The sequence below is a fragment of the Ammospiza caudacuta genome, chromosome 4, assembly GCF_027887145.1.
Source record: "Ammospiza caudacuta isolate bAmmCau1 chromosome 4, bAmmCau1.pri, whole genome shotgun sequence".
NCBI classification, from domain to species: Eukaryota; Metazoa; Chordata; class Aves; order Passeriformes; family Passerellidae; genus Ammospiza; species Ammospiza caudacuta.
The window spans coordinates 65,263,771-65,288,367 of NC_080596.1; the positions used below are offsets into that span (position 1 = coordinate 65,263,771).

Genomic DNA, 24,597 nt, shown 5'->3' on the forward strand with positions numbered 1-24,597 from the left:
GACAAAGATCTATTCTACCTTTATTTGGAAAAATGGAAAAACTTCACTATATTGCATTTTTAATGTATATGCATATAAGAAGAACTTGATTGCATAATGGGAAACTTAGTCAGAAATTATGCTCTTTATTATTATAATTCTAAATATCTAAAATATCTATTTTTTATTAAAATAAGGAAACAGTTGCAAAAATGATTTGATTTTTTTTCGTGTTCTGAATTTTTAAAAGCAGAATATCGAACTCTCAAAAAATGGTATGGCAACAGGTATAAATATTCAGCATTGTACATCTTAATTTATTTATTTTGGCTGAATGAATGTTAAATTACACTGCTCAACCCCTCCTGGTACAAGAACAATGCTTTGAGCCTGCCTTGTATATTTGCCTACTTATCTATAGATTATTTTTACTGCACAGCAGTTGAGTAATTTGTTCCTTTTCCAAGTCTATGAGTCCAGTATTTTATTTTCAAAGGCAAATCTGTTATATCCGTAGTTTTATGATCTCCACCCTCAAAATGTTTTTTTTCCCCCAAGGTATTTTACTGCTGTAGTTAGAGGTATCACAAAAATATCTGCTGAAAATAGGACATGTACTTGATGATTTATTCTTGGAAATGTAATTCTATTGATATTCTAGGAAATAAACTAGGGTGTTTAGTGCTAAATATGTAACTCCTGGCAGTACCAAACATACTGTGAATTTTCAGTTATTTGTTTGGTATTACAAGGTTGTGTGTTTCTGCAAAGCTCAAAAAACCCTTAATTATAGTTGCTTATTTGCTGAAAAGAAAATCAGAAGCTGTGGGAGTTCAAAGGAAGTACAGTCAGATTAATTTATTTAATGAAATCTACTATATTATTTCTGTACATACTGAATTTCCTTTACAAACACTTTAATTAAAACATCAAGCTTCTTTTTAAAAAGAAAGAGACAAGCTTTAAGGCATATGCAAATGGATCGTAAATGCTAATAGCAGAAAATTGTACAATTTCATTTCCAGTCGCCCTACGTAACATGAACCATTTGGATGCAGTGTTCAAAAGAAAATGCTTTTTTAGCAGTTTAATTAAAAACATGACTGTAAGAAGTAACAAAAAATTTATCACCATATTCTTATTTTTTTCTACCTATCTTGCAATTTGAAGTCTAAAACCACTGAGTAGCTGTCTAGCATTCAAGTTGTGTCTCTTCACCACCACCAAGTCACTCAGATGTGTGGGCTGGAATTCTTAGATTTTGAGAAAATCCTCTGTAAGCATGAGATAAGAATGTGAAAAAGACCAAGCTTGACCTACCTTAAACTATCCCAGCAAGGATCTAAATTATAGCTTCAAGGGGTTGAGCTGGTTAGGAGTTGTGAGTGACTAGCAATCTCCCAGCACCTTGTTATCTTTGCTGTATGTCAGGACTGTGCCTAGACCAGAACGACAAATGTATTAGAAATATCACAGTACAAAGTTTAGTGCTTTAAGCAAAGGTTCTTAATCCTTTTACTGTATTCTGCAAAAACTGGAGTTAAAGCGATGCAAAAATTAGTCAGTCTGCCCAGCCCTCTGCTCATCCTGTTTCCAGGTTTGTTTTTATTTTATTTCTTATCCTATTTAACGTAGCCTGTATTTATAGCTGCCAGTGGTGTGAACACAATGGTGTTGCTGCAGGCTTCCCTTTAATGGATCCTTGCCAAAAATAGCCATTGTCCCCATTGCTTGAGGTTGCTCAACTGTGCAAGGTTGCTTGGAAACCCTCTACTGAGTAAAACCTTCCAGTCACTTTCCTTTACCTCCCAAGTCATACCAGTTGAGTGCTTAGAGATTCAGAGGAGGATCACAGTCAATTTGGTTGCTTTTTGTGACCTTTTTGATGCTAAACCAATGACCTCTTAAATGCAGCATTGTAGCATGCATGACTATCTGGCTAAAAAACAAACACCACACTAGCCAAGAGGTGGTGTCATCCACAAAAGCAGTTACCTGGTGATTCAAAAAATCCTGGGCTAAGGAAAAGGCCTAACTAGTTGTTAGGTTCTGCTTTAGGTTAAACCATTGAGAAACACATTACCTTTAAATGATAAAGGCCTAACTAGTTGTTAGGTTCTGCTTTAGGTTAAACCATTGAGAAACACATTACCTTTAAATTATGCTGTGCTGGTTCATCTCACATGCCATGTGATCAGTTCTAAACAAACCTGATGCTCGATATGCCCAGGTTTTCCCTAGCACACACTTCCTTTTATCATGCTGTTTCCTTTGTTCACATTGCAGAAATCAATTGTATTTGGTAAGCATTTCAGAGTGAATCTGTCATTATTAGCTTGAGCAAGCTGGTGAACAGGATAAATCAAATCCCATGCTTATTTATATCATTTAGTTTGGTCCACAAATAAGTTACCTAAACAATCTTGCTTCTTTGTCTTTTATGTTAAACCAATTACTCTTTTGAGCAGCTAGTATGCTAAATCTTTTCAGCTGGTTTATAAACCATGTTATTTATGTATATGAGAAGTGCTGAGATTAATGCCTTCTTGGTTGTTGATATTTCCTTAATGCAAAGAATACAAACAGTCTGCTGTAATATTAGATGAAACATTAGCTGGTATTGTATTTTCTTGCTGGGGAATTGAATGTTGCCATCACTGTTCTCCAAGTAGCATGAGCTAAAGATCTGTGGGGAAAAAAAAAAGTTGTTACATGATGATTTAATCTGCTTTCTATTCTGATAGTTTTCAATTCTCTCTCTGCCCCTACTTTGAGATAATATTTTAAGTATTACATTGTACATTGTTCTGTGTATTGGGATGTCTCTGCTGACTTGGCTCCATGAGATTTTATGAGTAAAGTCATGCTGGCACAGACCCCAGGATACCTAGGTTTCCTTGGAATATATTTGCCCTGTGCCTTTCTCTTTTTCCTGACACCCAGCCTTCTCCATTCCTCTTAGTGCTAAACTTTTACTCATATAACTGACAAACGTTTATTTTTTTTGCATCCCTTATACTTTATAAACACTGCATGATGCTGTTCATTGAGTTCTGAAGTTATAAAAAATTGAATGAATAATACTTGAAGGATTGGCACAAAAGGATAAATTATATGTACTGCTTCTTTTCATCTGCACCCAGTTTTTTTGATTAGTTCACAGAACAAAAGCAATTGTGTCTTTTCCCAAAAGGTTTTAGGCCACATGTAAACTTAAGATAGCACGTTGGACTGAAATAATAGGAGTTCTCTAGGATATGAAGGAGAGCAGAGGGGCTCTGAGATGTACTCTAGTTATAAGAACTGTGTAAAATGAAAGAGATAACTAGATTTAAGGTGTGCTTGTTTCTTTCCATCTTACTTGATAGAATAAGGGTTGTGTGTTTGGGTTGTTAACCCCCAAGTTTACATAGTCACATGGAAAGTCTAAGCATATTTAAGCCAATGAATGTGTAATAGAAACAAAAGCATTTAAAAATGTTAGACTCATTTAAAAAAAGATACAACACAGCAAACTGTGCCTCTGTCACCGTGCTGGAAACTGTCTGGCAATTCCTCCTTGGTGCAATTCAATAATACATGTGGGGGTCCCTAAGCAGAGCAGATTCAGTCTTGCTACAGAATGAGATTCATGGCTGTTGTACCAAATACTGCTAAATTCTCAAATCAAAAGCCTGTCTTATGAGAACATCTTCTGTGTCAGTAGGAATCCCAAAGTGATTTTGTTGTCTAGCGCCTGTGATATTGCCTGGAGCATAGCTCCAGGTTACTGGAATAACCAGCAATTTCTGTGAATGTGTATGGATAAAATGCCATTCTCTGGCTTTTTGGGGTCTTAGTTTTTGGGGTTTTTTCCCCTACTTTAATTCTGCTAACTTTGAATGTAGATTTTTGTGTTTTCAGTCGATAACTGTAGTAGCAGCATAGTACTTTGTTTTGCTATAGATAGAACCACACTTACAAAATCTTTACTCGAGTCTTTTAACTGGTCTTTCAGGCACTGTGAAACTGATAGCTTCATAAGTATAGTTTAGCAGGCTGGCAATGTAGCAGATTGTGCTCAACTGGAAAGAGTAACATTATAAAATTTGGAACCTCTTTGCTCCTTAGTGGTGCCTGTTAGATTCTTAAAATATTACAATTTTCTCTCTGCTTGTTCTGTATATTTATGAGATGCAGACATATTTACTTCTGTATCAAAATTAACTTAATATTTTTTTGCTGCTTCAGTTGGACAAGAGTTTCAGTGTTGGATGACACCGTTTCAGTTTTAGCAGCCTTGAAAGGATTTTATTACTACTGCTGCAAGAACCCACAGGTGCTAAATGCAGTCTAATACAGAAAATATTCAACAGTAGTTCTAGCCCATGAACCATGATGGAGCAGCTGAGCTAAATGGGCAGAAATCCACTCCATACTGGGAATTAGGGACTTACTCTTGAGGGGAAAGAAGAAATCTATGCATGAAATGCAGACCTGGCAGGACTTCTGGGAATGGGAAGCAGAGCTACAGGCACCACATGGAAGCTCCATTTAGTGCTTCTGTGGCTGCTTTGGAGGCTGTGCAGGGAAGAACTGCAGTGACTGTAGTATAGTACAAAGACTGTAATATAATCCTATCAGTCTAACAGGATTACTTCCTAAACAGAGCTACAGAGGCTGGACCTTGGAAATAGAAATTTTAGTGGAGAATGGGCAAGAAATTTTATAAGATGGTCAAGGAGCAGTGTACTGTTCACACTAGTCAAGGGAGATAATGCTGTAATGTAAAAACACACAAAATAAGTGAAACTAAGAAAGGAAACATAATTTATGATTATGGATAATTGATGATTATGGATAACTGATAAATGATAAATATGATAATTAAGGATTAGTGATTCAACAAGGAAACTGTTGAATAATTCTTGATTTCAAAGCATAGCTAAATATGCCTTTAGATTTGAGGGAGTTTAGAGATAAGTTTGGAAGATCAGAAATAGCAAAAAACTCCAGCATTAAATAATAAAGGAGATAGAAATTATTGTTTTGAAACACAGTTTAGCATTAGTTTTTTGGTGGTGGGTTTTTTTTTTTTAAGAGTATTCAGTAGATTTATCTTGTATTAAAGCTACTTCTGTTAAAATGAATTTTTTTTACAAACATTTGTTGTCTTGATACTATTTTGTGTAAGAGTCTTGGGAAGCTCAGTGTAAGAATACAGTTTAAATTTTTCTTCCAATAACTTTTTCTGTTTTAATGTTTGCTTTGTTTTTTAGCTTTTCTTAGACTTTTTTGAGTTTTTTTTTTCCCAAAATCATTTTGTGAGAAGAGTTGAGCTATAAGCCTGATTCTTCACAAAACCACCTTACTTTCAGAGTAAATACACTACAGGAAACTATTGGAAACTATTTGTACTTGGACTTTTGTATAAACCCAACTAAAGTGATATTCCATATCAAAATGGCATATCTCTCCTCCAGAGTCACTGAAAGTATTATAGACTATATACATACACAAAGTATTTTTGCTTAGAAAAATTCTTTCTTGAGTGATCAAGAACTCAGGGAGGGGGAGAAGACCCCAAGATCTTTAATCAGCCTGACCCATTGTGTTATTTTGCCATTCTTGAACTAATTGTCAGGGTCCATCTTTATTCTTTTAATTACTAAAAGAATATCTGGGAGAGCTTGACAGTATATGTAGCTCCGACTAAGAGATTCAGTGCTGAGGATTTCAGTTCAGAGTCTATTGATGCCCCAGGTGAGAGGAGGAGGACATTCCTTGTGCGCCTGCAAGAGGGTGAGATGGTGCACCGAGAATGAGGTACACCTGATAGGAATGGTACAGGAGGGGAGATGATGAGGGCATTTACACATTAGAGTGTAGGAGAACGCAATGGAAGAGTATGGAGAGTATGAGAATGACATACTGTCATTCACAAAGAATGACAGTATGGAAAATAGAGAGGGTATTAATGAACTGGGGATTAGAAAAAGGAGGTAATATAGCAAACCTCATGACTTCTGGGGGAAGTACCATTTTGTATAGGGAGTTGAGTCACTTACTGTGATTTCTGAAAAGGAAACTGTAGTTTCAAGTGCCCAGACTGACACTTTGAACACTGAATATTGTTTCTCATAATTACTTTGTGTGCATACATGTAAACACATGAGAATAAAAGCAGCACACTCTAAAAATGCAGAAAAATCTCTCTTTTTGCCTTGATTTGTGGCAAATCAGGTGTATTTATGGCAACCACGTCTTGTTTTCAGGATAAAACAGTATTTTAAGGTGCTCTTTTTTCAGTCACAACTTAGTCATTAAGCTAAAAATATCTTGGCATTTGGTGATTGTTTTCAGCTATGATCTCATATACCTCTTCTATTTGAAAACCTTATAGAATTCCCATTGTAATGTGCAGTATATTACATGATTATATATATGTGTGTTCCTGAGTTTCCTTAAGAATTTCCTGTCATAAATGTTCTTTAGCTCTCTGGCAATAGGTATTGAATGACACATAGTCCCTAGATGAATTTACTTTTATTGTCAAGTACAACCTCTGAGTAGTACTGTATATATTTATACAAGCCAGCTTTGTTTCCTATCATCTATCAAGGAAAGTCTTAACAACCTGCATGGAGGCTTCAATGGCACTTTATTAACACTTGGGGAATTCTCATGTGGTGTGAGCTTCATGGCATCCACAGAAAGCTCAGAGTCCAGGAGGAGTGTGCATGTAATGCTCTTAGTTTGGAGAAGTACAAGTAGATACAAGAAGGTTTAAGGCCTGAACTTCAGCAGGGATTGGAACAAGTATGAGATTCAGTAGCAGTCTAACATTTTAGTAACTATCCTTTTGCACTGACTTCTCACAAGGTCCTATTCCATTAATTCCAACAGGATTTACTAAGCATGACAAAGTATCCTGTAGAGTAACAACAAAGTAAAATTGGTCAAGTATAAATACAGCAATACTGTGAATAAAAAATTTAGTAATTTTCTTATGCAGCAAAGAAAATCTGCTCAAAACAAATTCAAGATACTTTTGTAAATGAGTAATTTATTATTAAGTGATTTCACTTTCATTTACTAAAAAAATCCAAGTTAATTTCTTTGCCCATTGGAAAGGAAAACCTGCAATATTTTATTCACTGAAAATAGAGTATTGCAGTTACTTCATTTTTTTCCTTCTCATACATACAAATCTTTGAAAATACTTGATGTTGTCAAGGGAAAGAGAATTTACCTTTTCTATTCCGTGCTATTGAATTTATTCGTGGACTTGACCTACACTACTGGTTTGAATGCTGAATAGATTCATCTCACATCCTTGCAGGATAGAATGGGATTAGTAGGGATACTATGGGGGAAAAATGACATATGAAAGTATCAAACTATCACAAAAAAAAAAAAAAAAAAGAAAAAGTATGGATTTCATTGCAGAAATATCTTGTAAATTGTAGACTATTCATTATAAATTTGAAAGAAAAATGAGTCACTCTGCACCCAAAAGTATATAGATTCTGAATTGTTGTAGGAGAAGAGGAGTTTTAAGGAAGGCAGTAATAACGGCATAGTTAGAAATGAAGTTCCATTAATGCTCTGTTTTTAAAATACAACTGCAGTTAAAGATTCATTGTGTGCCAAATTAAAGGGTTCATTTTTAACTGGAGTAGTAGATGTTGAAGGCCAGATCAAAGAATTGTCATTAAGTATAACTGTATTCAGAGACTAGAATTTTATGAAGTGATTCCTGCATTGAACTGTGTTTTGTACTTAAATGAGATAAAGCAGCAGAAACAGGCCAAGATAAGAGTTTTCAATTAGCCTCCTTGTCTTTTTGTCCAAACGAAGAGAAAAGCCAGTGTGTGCTTTTAGGGCTGAAAAGTGGTAGTTAAATGGGCACCACCCCTTTAAACTGTTTCTGCTCTCTAAGCCTCCATTGTCTGAAACAGTGGGAAGCAAAATTCTCAGTAATCAAAAGATGTAAAGGGGAAAAAATCTGCATTAATATAGATTCCAAATAGCAGTGAATAAAAACCAAGCCACAGATTTTGCTCTTGGACTTGGCCTCATTAGCTGGAGCCTGTTTGAATTTTTTAATGTCATACTTCTGTTTTTATTGAAAAATTTGGTACAGTGAGGAAGCTTTCTGATGGAGAGTATTGCAAGTACAGTACATTTGTTGGTAAAAATGTGTTTAAATGCATATGAATATAAACCAGCTAGAAATAGGGTTATTATGAACAGTAAAATGAAGTGAAATTTTGTGGATAGCTGTTGCTCAGGTGTCATATACAATTTTGAAATGTCCTGCTTAAAAATAAAAGGAAATCTTTGGGATTAAGTTTTTTATTAAGTGAGAGAGAAATATTAGAGAACTATTAGCTGTACAGACTAAACAACGACAAGGCTATAAAACAGAATCCAATATGTGTGGTAATTTTTTTATAATGTAAAACACTTGCATAATGTATAGCATACTCTGTAGGTTTAAAAAATGGAAGGAATATTTATTCTACCAGTTTGTACAGAAAAAATGAGAAAAGAATTTGGGTTATATATTTATCATCATTGCTTTAGATTTTACACTAGCAAAGAAAGTAAATTTGGAAGAATTTGTGTCTGCTTTCCTTAATTTTGTTCTGTTTTTCTCTTGAGTTTTAGTTGTGTCCCAGAGTGATGAATAAAATTTGGACCACCTGTTTTCCAGTGGGCCTGTTTTAGTTTCTATAACTTTGTTATTCAACATACAAATATTCTTATCGGAGTTATTTGGAAAGCTGTTGTGAGTTAATAAATATTAAATAAATGAAATTAAAATTAAAAAACATGATTGTTTCTAGGTGACAAAGGAAGCCCTACAAAAATGGCTGTTTTATGATGGAAAACAGTGATTTTTTTTGTGAAGGAACTTGTTCAGTGTCATACAAAAGATGCAGGTGCTTTAAAAATTAGGTTAAACTATGTTGTTTTACTGACCCGATTATTTTACTTTTATGTTGCCAAGACTATAATGTGAAGCTTCTCAGCCTCCATAACTTACCAAAGGCATATTCCATAGAATGTCATGGCCAGAATAAAAACTGGGGGAGTTACCAGGAAGGGAGCCAGTCCCTGCTCGGGGTCAGGCTGGGCATCGCTCCGTGGGTGGGGAGCAGTTGTGGTGTGCTGCAGTTGTTCGGCTTCAGTTTTATTCCTCCTTCTGTCCACTTCCCATTACATTTACTAACGTTGCTGTTATTATTGGAAGTATAGTTGACTTTGCTTCGATTATTGAGCCTCGACCCCTGAGTTTTCCTTTCCAGTTCTCCCATGATGGAGGGCTGAAGGGAGTGAAGGAGCTGCTCTGTGGTTACTCACTTGCCAGCTGGGGTTAAACCTCACCACTCGTGGTTTTGGGTGATGTTGGGTAAAAAAAGCTGGCTGTTTGTGAATGCTGCTGCACTGCACAGTTAGCACTCAAAGGATTCCTGGAATGTCATGGGGCAGTCTGTGTTTCCTGGCTATGTGAGCTTCAATCTTTCCTTGGCTCTCTGCAGGATGGGCCGTAGGCTTCACTTGCCCAACACAGTGAGGAAATAGCTTTCTCATCTCCCAGAGTGTCCATGGAAAAGGCAGTCTACTACGAAATCACACAAGAAAAGGAAGACCTTGGTCTGCTTCCAGTAAATGACCTATGAAGAATTCATATAGGATCACATATTTATTGAAAAGTTAGGGATATATAAATAAACATCGTTGAAAAGATATTTTGGTAGTCTGAAACACAAACCTTTCTCTTGAGGAAAAAGAAGAGTCATCTGCATGTAATGTTTATGTGAGGAATATTAAGTCAACTGCATGAATGTCATTTGCTACACTTTTTTTTGCAGGGCAGTGCTATACCCTGGACATAATTTTGAAATGAAAGAAAGAAACTTGAGAAGTTAGGTAGTGTTACTCTCTCATAAACATGGAAGAATCAAAGGTAGAAAAAAAGATAAATCATGGGTTGAGAGAGAATATTTTTATGTTTTTCCTAAATTTAGGAGTAGCATTACTTCCAAAATGTTATTATTGTGGTCATAAAGAAAGGATTGATCATCTTATCAAGAACTGTGAAGTGCATCAGTGGTAGACTATGAAAATTTACAGAGATTTCACTGAAAATCTAATTTAGCCATCAAGAACACTCCAATCTTATTTTAAAATGAAGCTAGGTTTCGTTTAAGGTAATGCTTTTTAAAATCAAGCTTTACCTTCTGGGTGTTTTGGCAGTTTTGATTCCCATCAGTTATTGTTTCCTGAAGGATCACGTGCTCTGCAGTGCTGTAGAATCACAGAGTTTGGTTTGGGCTCAAAGGGACTTCTTAAGACCATCTAGTTCCAACGCCCCTGCCATGGGCAAGGACACTTTCCAGTAGATGAAGTTGCTCAAAGCCCCATCCACCCTGGCCTTGAACACCTGTAGGGTGGAGTATCCATGACTTCTCTGGCCAACTTGTTGCACTGTCTCACAACCCTCATTAAAAACAAATTTCTTCCTTATATCAGTCTAAATCTACCCTTTTTCCATTTGAAGCCATTACCTCTTGTCCTGTCACTACAGGCCTTGGTGAAAAGTCTCATTCCACCTTTCTTACAAGCCCCCTTTTGATTAATGTTTGCATCAGATTAGATATGGGATGTTGTGGCAGTTGTGCTGAGTGCAGCAGCTTCAGCCAGTTTTGGGTTTCAAAAATCTCTGTTCATGGTTCCCTTCTCAGTCCATGAGTAATGGCAAGTGGATTGTTGCAGGGAAGGATTTGGCCTCAGCACAGCATGTTGCAATTGGCCATTTTATTCTGTTTTGTCCATCATTATTCAGTTTGATTTTCTTTCACATATATTTTCAGATCATAATGAAAAATTTCCCAAAATCCAGTGATAATCTTTGGACTCCATACCAATTCTTATTTGGATGGTAAATAACATTTTAAAATAGCATCTTCAGCTGATGCTAAAACTGAAAGATTACTTTACATTGATATTTATGATCACACCCTATTTTGCTGAGAATTTTGGTGGTTTTTTTGTTTCATTAAAGCATAGAGATGTACATCTATGTATATCGAGTGATGAGAAATTTACTATCACCACAATTTTTCTCCCATCTATTTTACAAAGCGGTTTTTACAGAAATAGCTGGGGTAAGAGTTAAAGGATGAGATGCAGGAGCCTGTGTTATGCTGTATTTAGACAATGACACATCTTCATCTTTTTTTTTTGGCAATATTAATTTATTTGTACAGAAAGCTTTGCATTACAGGGGATGTAGTATCTCCTGTGAAGTTAATGAGGGAAGTATCACTGATACTTATATGAGCTGGAGATGAATTTAAGCAAAAAAAATATGTAGGAACTGCCTCTCTCTACTCTTGAAATCTTTAAGGTTTTATATTTTTATATTTAAGTAATTGTAGGTTGTTTTTCTTTTCATATAGGATAAAATAGCAACCACCTCTTCATAGATTTCTAGGGCATTTTTAAATTTTTCTGTCTCCTAAGATTTGACTACTGTTAAAACAGCTGTGAAAACTGGTTGCATTAAGACATAAATTTGCTTAATAGTTGTAAATTACATCAGTAAATATCTATAAGCCTAAATGTTTTTAACATATTAGAATTCAGTAGGATTAGTGCAATCAGAATTTGAATATTTAAAGAATTTCTTTATCTGAGGGTTATGAACAAGAACCTCTGGTCATTATGCCCTCTATATTTATATCCTTTCATTTGCCCTTAAAAGTATATACAAAACTTCCCTTTAGCCCATTTAAGTGATAGGTAACACCTGATATAAAGGTTGTGCTTCAGTTTTTTTGTTCTTAACACTCTGCTGTATTTGAATATTATTCTCTTGGTTTCTGTTTGTGTATGGCCCTGAACAGATCTGGGAGCTGATAAAGTTAGTGGTCCTGAAGTTTGATTGCACTAAGACCCATTGATGTCAAAGTCCTATTGAAATGGAATAAAAATTTCCTTAACTAAGTGTTGTTGTACATTGCTACTGAGTTTAATTGCTGGACTGGAAAGACAAGCTGCTGTGAAGCCTAAGGAGCAGAGCTGTTCCCTGCAACAAAGACATCTGAATTGGAGCTATTCATCCAAGCTCCCTTTAAATCAATTGATAGAAAAAGGAGTCAAAGGTATACATGAATAATGGGTATAATTTCTCTGATGCTGATAAAATCTGAAATTGCTTTGATCATTTGCATCCCATAAATTTTTGCTGCTCTCTGACTATAAAAGAGGCATAGATTAGTCCCATGTAGAAGTGCACATATTCAATGGAAACTCAGCGAGCTACCTTTGCTGCTCCCTTGTTTTGGTAACTAAATATTATCTTGAACTCAGTGCTTGTATTTCCCTCTATAAATATTTTTTGTTAGTTTTGGTAGGATATTTTTTTGAGGTGTTTGTGTTTGGTTTTATTTGGGGGGGGGGGTTGGTTTTTCTTTTTTTTTTGGCTGGTTGTTGCCTTTTTTTCAGTTGGTTGGTTTATTTCTTTGGGGTTTTTTTTTCTGATCTAAAGTGCAAGTTTTCAGTTTTTCTTAGTTTTAGTATAGACGAGGTTTTTAAAAACAACTTTTGCTTCCTGAAGAGAATGAAAGCGGTTTTAGAAAAAGAAGGCTTACAGATTAATCTGTATTGATTGCAGAAAATTGATTGCAGGGTCCACCTAAGACGAGTAAAAAAGGGATGATATATAGTTGTTGATGTCATGGTTAAAATACCATCTAGTATAGCAAACACAAAGAGTTCACTGGAGCATTCAGGTATAAAGAGCCAGTCTGAATGGCTGTTGGAGGACTGAGTACTGCTGCCTCTGGGATATTTAATACATGCCTTGCATTTTCTCATTTCAGCAGTTCATATGAGCTATATCTAACCCTCAGGGTTTAAAGAGGGGAGGTTCATTCTGACTATCAAGTTTGAAGATTAACAGTCTTTTGAATTAGTGGACATCCTGAATGCCTTTGCCCTTTATATGAGGTGTTTTTATTGCTCCATAGTTAAAAGTTCCACTTGGTTGCATAAGTGATTAATTTACTTAATCAGCTCTTAGTTCTCTGCTCTGTACATAGTGCCAACAAAATCCAGTTTTCTCTAACCCTTTTCTCTAACCCTTTTCTCTAACCCTTGTGTTCCATATAATGGCCATTGTATGTTGATTTTTCTTACTGACATTTTCAAAACTTTTATTTTTTTCTGGTTTTTTTTTTCTTTAAAATTTTCATTAAGGGGTTCATACCTGTTAACTAACAAACCCCTTTACCAGCCATTCAGGATCACAGAAAGAATATGGAAGGCTTGGGGCTTTTTAATAAAGGCACTTAAGCTACTTTTTAACTTCTTTCATTCTGATGAAGAGTGAACAGGAGAAATAGCAAGAGCCTGATACCTGAAACTTTTCTGCTATTAATTTGTGGGTTTTTGTCCTATATTTATCTCAAAGTCAATTAAGATAATTTATTTAATGATATTTCAAGGAATGCTTAATTGTCTGAGGGTTGTCTGATCTTCATTTCGGTGTGAATTTGGCAGCCTTACAAAACATTATAACAATGTGATGAAATGTTTGGCAGAAGAGATAAGGTCTACCCCAAAAATATAATTCGAGGCTAAAAGCAATTTTTTTAATCTGCAAGCTCTTTCAACATAGGGGGAAAAACCCAGATCATTAGATTGCATGGATTGACATAGCTCCAGCAAAATCTATGAGGTGAAGGTAAGTCTTCCTATAGGACTTTGTTTGCCTATAGGATTTTGTTGCCTGACCTGAGGGAAAAAAATCCCAACACATTTTCTCCAGTGAAAATTCAGTATTTGCAATGTTCATGGAGCAATATTAGTTTAATTTTTTGAAACACAGTCCTTCCACCATGCTTCTATGTTATCTGCAAACACTATTGACAAAACATCCTCAAATTTAATAATGTGCAAAATGCCTGAGATCACCAAGAGGCCTCTTCAGCATCACAGTAACATGAGATGCAATTTTTTTCCTGCTTTATGCTTAATTTTAGCTCATTTCAGATCATCTACTCAGATCTTAAATACATTGTTTATGTATTCATAAATGCTGTGGAGCACTGGGAGACACCCGTAAATTCCTTTATGGGTGTGCAAGGGACATCTGATAAAGAAATGAAAAAAAGAAGTATAGCCATTTTTTCTACAGTATTTCTCCATTACATAGGTCACTCTGACTTCTTTCAAACCCCATGATGTCGTTATTGCAGGAAAAAGGACAGAAGGGAAATAGAAATGCTTAACCAAATGACCTTGCAGGTGTATCATTTTAGATGGATTTTTTAATCTTTTCTCCTGAAGGCATTCACATGTGCTGTCTAAACAGATATATCTCTCACTGATGAAGGTTCTTAAAACTTGTAGTAACTTCCCTGCTCTATAAAAATGATACTTCTTTTTGTTCAAGAAAGCAATCTCCTTTTGGTCTCTCAAAAGGGTTCCTTTATATCCAGTCATTCATGTGTCAACCAGTAGCATTTCACTCATGGTCTATCTATAGCATTTCAGTTAGCAAATTGGAAACTTGATTCAAAGGCATGCTTCTAAATAGAATAATGAAATATTTCAATATGACTGTTATTTCCAACTCCAAATTCAGATATCTTATAGTTATTAAATTTTTGAGGTACTGAATACTTGCTGCTGAAAGAAGAATTTGATGGCACTATGAAAAAAAGCCATTGAGCTGCTTATATTTAGGCACCTGTAAATATGCTGATGGACATGCATAAAAAAATGTTTTCACTGCTGTAAGCTAAACTTCCTTATTAATAAAGGTAAAAGGTTGAGACTTGTGTGTACCTTTTAAATTTTAAATCAGAAATAGTCAATATAATCATAGTTAAGACAAGATGAAGCATTTCTAATGTGCAGTAATACATATTAACAAAAAAGAGATTGTAATTATTAGATGCTTTTGCATATTTACAGGAAATTATTTTTTTTTCCTGGTATTTTATGGCATTTTTCTGCCATTTTACTAGTTTCTTTTTATTTCTTATATCCATTTTGTAAGGTTTTATTCATTGCATGCACATGCTCAACATCACTCAGAATCAAATAGTATGGATGCAAGAATTTGTTTATCAATATCCTCATTCTGACTGGCTGTGAATGTACTACAAAGGCATTTATATGATTGCTTATGCCCCACTCCTGGTCAGTCCATATGAAAATTGCACAGATTGCCAAATGTATGTTTTTTTTCCATTTTTCAGGGTATCAGCTCATAGGGAGAACAATTACTCCTGAAAAATCAAAAACACAACTGCTTTTTCCATTACACTTTTTGCTTTAAAAAGCAGGTAGGCAGAGTTTCTACACATGCTGTCGTGTCATCCTGTCTCTGAAAGTGCATAGAAGGCAGAATCCCATGCTTCTGCTGCCTGGTTTTGGTATCCAGCATAACGTTTAAGTAAAAATATCATCTAAGTTGCTGTTGGCAATGATGAAACCTTGTGTACGTTAGTACAACAGTGATCTCCTAATTTGAATGGGGATCTTGGAAGTGTCTTTTAATTTACATTTCAAAAAAATAAAAAAAAATGCTATGTCCAGTGAAGTCATTGGCCATATTTATCTTTGCTTTTGCCTCCAGCTTTCAAGTGGAGATTTGAAAAAACCATTTCCACTTGGATTAAATAAATAAAGAAATAAAAAAAAATTGTAGAGTATGCTCTATTCCTTTTCTCTGTAGACTGAGCATTTGAACTCAGCTACCATTGTTATGATAGCTGTGTCCCTCATCTGATTTCTAAAGGTCAGTCTGTGTTATCTTTATCTCTGTAGAGATTTCCTAGGAAGGATCACGACATGGTTCAATGATCACAGTGGGGTTTTTCCTTCTACAATTTGTAATATTAAAAAATACCAGAAGATTACTGTATAGACTTTATCTATGTCCCTTAGTATGTACAAAGAATAGCACAATTGTAGTTGTGCATTGATGTGCAGTGATATGAAACATGAGCAGGATTTGAAAAGGTAGCACTGCCACAAGGAATCTATGAAAAAAAACTATGCATATGCATCAGATATAGTATTCTGGTAATGTCCTGTGGCACTAGTTTTCGTCTCTGAATACAATGGTTAATTAACAAATAACTGTGAAAAACTCCGTTAATAATTTCATTTTGTTTGTTCATTGTACTGGGACCTCAAATCATTGAAATACAGTTTGTTAAATCCGTACTTGAGTGCTGATTACATTTAAGTACTGGATATTTCCATTGTGCCTCCTCAGGAGTTTAGATCTTTAAATGACAAAAACTGGTAATGATTGTTTAGACGTATGGCCAAAACCAGAGGAGTAAGTACTGTGGTTTTTCCTAACTCACCCAACTTGTGTAGGTGTTGCATGTATTGAAAGCTTAACTCTGGAGAAATTACGTTGAAGTATGCTTAGACTGTAATGTCTTGATTTTGTGTTTATTTTAAAAATTGGGTTCTCCTCTAGTAATTTATGATAGATGTTTAAATCCTGAAGAATATTTTTAATATGTAAGACTTAAAATTTTTAAAAAGTTCACGAGGACATTGTCATTATATGCTACAGAAAATTTATTGATCTTTTAAAGACTGCTGAAAAAGAGTACAGGTTGAACAAAAGATATATTTACACAGAAAATGTTCCTGAAAAATGCATTACAGTGAAGAGAAGGGCTTCAGGGACTAGTGAACACCAGCTTTTTTTGCTTCAAGCAAAGCAGCTGAGTTCTAATTTGGGTCAATGGTGACAGAAACTCCAACAGAGATCCCACCCTGAGCCTATTAAAATCGATGTTGCTGTGTCACAATTTAATTGGAGTAAGGATGAGGCCTCTGATGCAGCACTCCCGTGCCTGTGTGCTGTTAGGTTCTGACAGCTCATCATGACCTTCCTTTTTTCAACACTGCAAGTACAAAACAAGCTAAGGCCACTACAGTATGTGTTAGCAAATCTAACGTTTTTGAAGCCTGTTATTTTACTTCAATGTAAATGAAGTAGATGTTAGTTGGATGCTAGATGATTACAGATGTTAGATGGTTTTGATGATTATAACCACCTTTCTGTATTTCTGTAACCTGAGTAGCTTTATGAGCTTCTGTGTCATTTCACAGATCTGTTTTGTGTGGATGTTCCAGGAGTTATTTTCTGACCTTTCCATTTTTGAGGGGGACAGTAGCAGCACTGTGGTTTGTGTGCACTTTGTTAGTGCCTAGGTAGCGGGCAGAGGTTGGAGCTGGGAACAGCTCTGATCAGAATAATGGGATGTGCAAGAGAGAAAGTTAAAGAGTTGCAGTGCCCTTTGTTAAGAGGGGAATAAGTCTGCTTTTAGAGGATAACCTGCCTAGATTGGGAGTAAGACTTGTTGGTTATTCCTGCAGCAGAACAGACCAGATTATAGTGCAGAACACAATTCACAGTGTGGATTATTTTGAACAGCTGTATTTGTTCAGTACCTATCTGATGCAGAGCAGTGAGTGCTTAGAGAGAGTTGCTACTGCATCTCAGCTGGATACCAAAAATTATATTTTATGGATTTGTGTTCTACTCTGCTGGGAACTCTGTTAGGAGGATATGTTTTGGATTTCCTTTTCCACTTTATTTTTTCCTTTCTTGTATTGGCATGGTTTTTAAATTGCTGTGTGCCCTCTGTTCTCTCCTTTAGAGAGGATGCTGTGCTGTCTTTTTTACTTCTGTATTGATTATTCCATAAAGCCTCTCCCATGAGTATACTGACTTAAATCTAGACAGTTGGGGGCTGACAGTAATGTGGTATTTTGTTCTAGTTTATTGATATTAACAGTTCAAAACATACATTTTAGGTACTCATGCTAAAAAAACCAAAATCTCTTACAAGTTCTGGCAGTAAGGCATAAGCAGGGTAAGAACTGGATCAAGTTAGGCACTCATGGGAGAATTAAGTCCAGCTAGTATTACCTAAATAATGTGGTTTACACTTGATTTCAGAAAGGAAAGGCTGTAAGTCTGTGTGGTCCTGAAGCACAGGGATGACGTTGTTCTAATGCCTGGTTTGGTGAATTGCATTTCAGTGGATAATGCTGTGAGCACAGGGTGCATTAGCACATCATTGCTGTTGATCCCATGTTCATGTGATTTACTGCCTTGTACTTCTGTGACCACATTTGGCCTAGTTCATTCTTGCTAGGGATATAATTTCCCATGGTGGTAGATCCAAAATAAAAGCATTTTTCTTCTAAATGCAGTTCTGCTTGCTTCTTGAGTCTGTGGCTGAGTTCCTGATACAGAGAAAGTGGCACACACTGAGCTGGACCCACAGACAATCCAAAAGGAAACATGATTAGTTTTTCTGTAGATCAGCAGTCTAATGGGACCACCTGTTTGTTACACCTGATGCACATTTGAGGTACATTTGTGGATGGACATTGTGGAGTAGTCCACCATGAGATGGATTAAGCATGGCATGAAATTTGCTGTCTGTAATTAAATAAAAGCTGCCAACAGTTAAACCCCAGTGTAACACTGTCTACCTTTATTAGTAGTCTGTAGACATGCAGACATATTTGTGCATCCTCACATCTGTTTCTTCAGTTTTGTGTTACTGATGTAAAACCTGAACTGATGTTTACTGTGCATAGCCATATTTATAGATCACATGTCTTATATTTCAAATCACCTAGGTAAAAATAAAGCTTCAACACTGATAGTTGAAAAAATTACACAGCTGTGAGATCCATCTAGTGAAGGGAGACCAAATAAGCATGACTTTTATTTTTCTTTTTTTTTTTAATATTCTGCTATATAAATAAGATTGAAATATGTCTTAGGACCTTTTGTGCACTCTGGAAAGAGGTTAATATAATTCAGAATTATTTTGCATACTCCTATTTTTACCGTTGATGTATGTGCGTTTTTACAGTCTTTTGTGGCTTAATAGTGAAACATAAATATTGAAAGATTGGTTTTCAATAGCTTGTTTTTTACACTGAGAATTCTTAGTGTGTGCATGGTTCATTCTTTAGAATACCAAAAGAGCAAGGTAAAAAATAATGAGATGATCCTGAACCACTTCTAAATGGCTGTGAATTGTACATTGATTCATGTTGCATGTTAATAGGAAAGCAGGATTCATAATTTTCACCTCACTTTTTACAGTGTCTTTCATGTATGTACATATGTGCTGCCTTTTTTGATACTTATTTAAAATTTTTGGGTTGGTTTCAGAGCACACGTTACACGGTATGCCGTAATATTTGAACTGAATCATTCCTAGAGTAATAGAATATCCTGAGTTTGAAGGGACCCAAAGGGATCACAGAATCATAGAATGGCCTGGGTTGGAAATGACCTTAAAGATCATCTACATCCGGCCACCCTGCTGTGGACAGGGAGACCTTTCACTAAACCTGGCTGCTGAGAGCTCTGTCCAGCATGGAACAGCTCCACGGATGGGTTGTCCACAAGTTCCCTGGGCAAACAGTTTCAGTGCCTCACCACCCTCACACTGAAGAGTCCATCTTCTTTCATCAGAGTCCAACTCCTGGCCCTACATGGGACACTCCAAGAATTGCACGATGTGCCTGAGAGTGTTGTCCAAATGCTTGTTGAGCTCTGTCAGGTTTAGTGCTGTGACCACTGCCCTGGGGAGCCTGTTCCACCCAGCCCAACCACCCTCTGGGGGAAGAACCATTTCCCAGTACCCAACCTGAACCTCCCCTGGCACAGCTTCAGGCCATTCCCTCAGGTCCTGTCACTGGCTACCACAGAGATCAGTGCCTGTCCCTCCTCTTCCCCTCACAAGGAGTTTTGGCTGCAGTGAAGTCTCCCTTCAATCTCCTCTTCTCCAGGCTGAACAGAATAAGTGACCTCAGCAGCTCCTTGCACACCTTCCCCTTCAGAGCCTTCACTGTCCTCATGGCCTCCTTTGGATGCTCTCTGATAGTTTTATGTCCCTTTTTATTGCTGGAGCCACCTGCATGCAGCACTAAGGGTGAGCAGAGCGCAGAGCAGGACAGTCACCTCCTCCAAGTGTCTGGTCATTTTGTGTAAGCACTCATCAGGACTGGTGCTAAGCTAGGGGAAACTGTAAGGTGGACTGGCTATGGACTGCTTCTCTCCCACTCTAAATAGAATTTAACCACTAAAATTTCTAACTAAATCCTACTTGAGATTTTTCTCTTTTGCTAGGCTAATATGTTTTTAAACTTTAGGATACTTAGTTGTCCAGACAGTCTTGCACACAATTTTCATTTTTTTATTTCTGCCTACACTTCCTCATAAGCCTGCCTAGTACTTTCTGCAATCCATACTTAGATTTTTCTTTCTTGAGAATTGCATCAGTCATGGTTTGTACCAGATTTTCCCATATTTGTTCCATGCTGCATTGTAAGCAGCAGTGGTGGCACACAGATAAGAGCACTGGGAGGAGGCTGAACAATGGTTGTTTTTTGTTTCTAATTACTCATCCTGGTTCTGGAGCACACCCTCATAGAAATTATTATCTATTGAGAAATCATTACTCTTACACCAAATAGAGGCTTTTAAACTGCCTTTCGCAGCTCTTAAGAGCTGACTTTAAGCAGAAAGACAATGTTGATAGTGGAGAGTGGATTTCTCTATGTGTTAGAAGTAATTTCCCTAAGTCAGCCACATATGCCTGCACTAAATTTCAGCCACATGCATGCAGATTTTGTCACTAGTGTGAAAGGACAACATATCTTACAATGGTGGAAAAAATTTACTCAGAGAACTTTGGCAAGAGGTAGAACTCATAAAGACGATTGCCTCAAAAAAGCCCACATGGCTGGCAGGTGAATAGGATCAAGCAGTGTTATTTGCAGTTATAGGTGAAAGGCTTTATTCTCTAGTGTGTGGTTTTTGTCTTTCTCACCTGAGAATACTTAATAGTAATAGTTCAAACCAGTTATGAAATGAAGCATACAATATAATCTTTACAAGTTTTCATGTTGCCAAAAATGATGCATTGACTCTGCCCACTTTACCCCATATACCTGTATGTAATACACTTGATAACATTTTACATGTATTGAAATGCAGAGGACTAGTTTTTAAAAAATATGTTTATTAGTAGAAACTTTATACTATTCTTTATACAAAAGGATATAAGCATGAACGAGGAGAGGGGGGAAGGTATCTTATTCATAGAGGTTTGGATACTGAGTACTCTTCTGTCAGCTTTTAGAGCAATAAAGTGCTATCTTCTAGCACCTCAAATATCTGTAGCTTTGGAAGTGAAGAAGCCCTTTCTAATTGCCTAACTTTAGATGAGCTAAAAATTAAAAAAAATTAATAAAATCAAATACTGAATTTTTTTATTAACTGATGAAATTGCAAAGACAGAGTTGGTACAGAGCAATACATGGGTGTAGCAGTAAATTTTGATCCCAGATGCTTAGCCTTAGCCGTCAGCAGTCAAAATTTCAAGAGCAAAGACAGGTATTGTAGTGTAGTTTCACTGAGAGCCATTTTTGAGGCAATTCAAGGAGCTGAATTTACCTTTTCTGGAAAAAGACTTTCCAGGAATCTGCCTGGTCTAGTTGCTGCTATTTGTAGAGGTGGTGTATTCAATCCCACAGGTATTACAGAATTTATCCAATATCTGCAGAGAGTGAGCAGCAAGAAGCTTTTAACAACATGCACTCCTCTTGATGTGGCATCATGGAGCTCTCCTTCATCCCCATTCCTGTTCAGACTGAAGTCAAGGAGTTAGATATTTGTTGTTTGAGAGTTGATTGTTGGCTGTGACTAGATTCTAGAACCAATTAAAAGTAGATTGTAATAATTACTTTCTGTAACATGATCAGTATCCAGTGATAAAGCTGAAAGACCAAGGTATCCTTTAATATTTCACAGCTCTCATTTTTAATAGCTGTATATACATTTATTGGAAGCTCAGGTAACTACAAGAGCTCAGTAAGAGAACACTAGATTGCTTGATATTTTCCTTTTAATAATTTCATTAATGTATATATGAAATCTGTTGGGAGTTACCTGGAAGAGGTTCTGCTCTGGGATCTGGGAAAGGGGAGTCTGGCATTGGTCAGTGGGTGGTGAGCAATTGCATTGTGCATCAATTATTTTTTCCCTTTTACCTATCATTAATGTTATCATTTACCATTATGATTGTATCTGACTTTATTTTAAATTATTAAACTGTTCTTATCTCAACGTTCAAGTTTTACTTTTATTCTCCTCCTCATTTATCTGGGCCAGGGAGAGAGGGAGGGTTGAGTGAGCAGCTGCATGGTGCTTAACTTCCAGCTGGGCTTAAACCGTGGCAATATTTAACCTAGTCACATCTCCCGTGGCGTGGAAGTAGAAACCTGAGAGAATTAATCTGTTTTAGCACTAAACCAAACTTTACATCTCTTTTGGAAAAAAAAAAAAACCCACATTATTATTAAACCATTAGAAGTGAAAAGACTGATTTTTAAACCATTCTGGTGAAGCCAGTTAATGGTTGCTTGGAAAGTCTCTGTTGGTGAGACATTGCAATGTACATAGCTGTAGGAAAACACTACATCATTTCATTTTCAATGTCACAAGATTTGGCCTGCAACTATGGAAATACACATACATATGCACACAAATATAGAAAGAGACTGATCACACAGCAAGAATATTAGGATGCATGCCACACATTCTTTGATAACTGCTGGCACAGGGCTTCAGCACAAGAATTTGAGTTTCTAAAACCACCTGGTTGGTTGAGTTGAAAACCTTTTGAAAAATACATCAAAAAGTTCCTATGGCACTGCAGGGGATACTTATGCACAGAATAAAAGAACTGGTGTAGTGTTCTGTTCAGAAATTCTTAACCCACAAACATTTCTGATTTCTAAAAGTATTTTGACAATTCTTTCTTAAAATACTAACTCGTACTTAGCATTTTGCTCTAACTCTTTTAACTTAGTATTATATTTCTTTCCTTTTACTTCTGCATCTTTAAAAATAGCTTGTAAAAAGTTTTGGATAAATGCACCAGTTCCTTTCCTGAAAAGAGTGTGGGTGCCTCTGAAATATAGTAATCTTCTGCATTCTTTTAATAGAATTCTGATTATATTCTGAGGTAAATGAAAATGCAAGTGTGTATATGAAATCCAAGGAAAAGGGAGTTTTACCAGTTCCATATGAATAAGATATGGTATATTCTAAAAAGCGATCTGAATATTGCATGGCACCAAATTAGATGGGTTCTATCATTGACTGCAGTAGACTGAATAAATCCAGTTTGAGGTGGGTGTGAGGAAGACCTATGAATTTTTCCTGTGGCATTAAAGTGGCTCACATTATTCACATTGAAATTATAAAAGTTATTACTCTGCTTCATTGGTAGTTGCAGAAAATGTAATGATATTGGGGGTTTTGCTTCTTTTCACTTCTACTATGGCACAGCTAATTTTGTGGAGATACTTCAGGCTCAAAATAAAACATATAAATAAAAATTTAAAACATATTTTTAATTCTGGCTCCTTTGTTAAATTTTATTTTTCAAATATAAGTAGCATGATAATAATATAACAAAGGGAGATATTTTCTATATTTTATTGTGAAATCATCTCTATATTCCAAGCTGTCATTTATATCAGTGTTTCAATCTTCTCTTAAATCAGTAAAATTTATTGACTCATCCAAGAACCATCACAGTATTCTTGACACTTGAAGTGACTTGTGTGAACAATAAGAGCACTGTGTGATGTGGACATGTAGGCAGACAGGAAAACAGAGAAGAGCTGAGAGCACCAAGTGAAATCCCACTTGTCTCATTGCTCCAAAATTTATAAACATGAGGAATAATAGATTTTGGCATAATTCAGTTTTACTGGATGTTTTAGGAAAGGAGCATGAAGTTTCAGAATTGGGTACTATGTTGTTCTCAAATACCTAAGTGGTTCTCAGCATGCTTTCAAAAGGGATGTTAAAAAGGAAATTTTATTTAAGAAGTTTTTTTTTTTTTTTCCAAGTAAAGACATCATGAAAAAGCTGCTTTTTCCCAGTGGGTCTTCCTCTTTTTTTTTTAATTGGTTACTGTTAAAAATGTACCTTGCCTTCTGTAGGCTATCTATCTCCATATTCTAAGTATAGGATCATCTTTTAAATATTTTGCAGTGTCAGTGCTCAGTTAACCTTCAGAATGTCAGCTGAGTATGCAACATGAGCATCTGAAGTACTGTCATTAAAGAGCCTGCTTTCTCCTTTCATTTAGTTTTCTTCTTTCCACTTGTCCAACACAGTATTTAAAAATACTGGAAGTAGAAATAATATATTTTCAAAGGAACTTCTTTTATGCTCCAGGTCAAAGTAATATCACTGCATTACAGAGGTTACAGAAGTCTATTAATGATGTTGGCTTTGTCAGCTGATCTGATGAGTCCATCAGGCATCATGTTTTAACAAGAATTTTTTTCCTGAGAAGTCCATTGATGAGAGCATTCTCCATGTTTGTGTTCTTTTCATAAAATTTCTATGTCTGTTAGACTGAATTTAAAGTCCATAATCAGGTGAAATTGTAGTCATTACTAAGAGAATCTAGGACCAAGAGCATTTTCTAATTAAGTACCCAACATCTTACAATTACCTCGTTATTTAGA

The 24,597-nt window shown here is 36.0% G+C and overlaps 1 protein-coding gene across 4 annotated transcripts in view; it reads left to right on the forward strand.

Annotated features, from left to right (window-relative positions):
* Positions 1–24,597, forward strand: part of SLIT2 (slit guidance ligand 2) — a 257,759-nt gene that overhangs the window by 77,699 nt on the left and 155,463 nt on the right. The window lies entirely within an intron of this gene.